At 63.4% G+C, this 216-nt stretch overlaps 1 protein-coding gene across 1 annotated transcript in view; it reads right to left on the bottom strand.

The window, feature by feature from the left end:
- The window catches only part of EMH_0073780 (uncharacterized protein), a gene marked incomplete at both ends in the record, with an annotated part of 4,412 nt that overhangs the window by 978 nt on the left and 3,218 nt on the right, over window positions 1-216 (bottom strand). The window lies entirely within an intron of this gene.

Raw genomic sequence — 216 nt, 5'->3', positions numbered from 1 at the left:
AGAAGAGTCCGTCAAAGGAGGAGAGATGCACAGCTGCTGCTGCTGCTGCTGCTGCTGCTGCTGCTGCTGCTGCGAGAAGGGGGATTCGCTGGAGCGGCCCTGCAGCAGCCAATCGACGAGCTGCTGCTGCTGCCGCTGCTGCTCCCTTTGCTGCCGTGTCTCTGCTGCCGCTTCAGCAGCAGCAGCAGCAGCAGCAGCAGCAGCAGCAACAGTGTG

Source organism: Eimeria mitis, genomic scaffold (assembly GCF_000499745.2).
Source record: "Eimeria mitis Houghton genomic scaffold, Emh_scaff4252, whole genome shotgun sequence".
In the NCBI taxonomy this organism is placed as follows: domain Eukaryota; phylum Apicomplexa; class Conoidasida; order Eucoccidiorida; family Eimeriidae; genus Eimeria; species Eimeria mitis.
The sequence above is the reverse complement of the archived record's forward strand: the minus strand, read 5'-3'. Positions and strand labels throughout refer to the sequence as shown.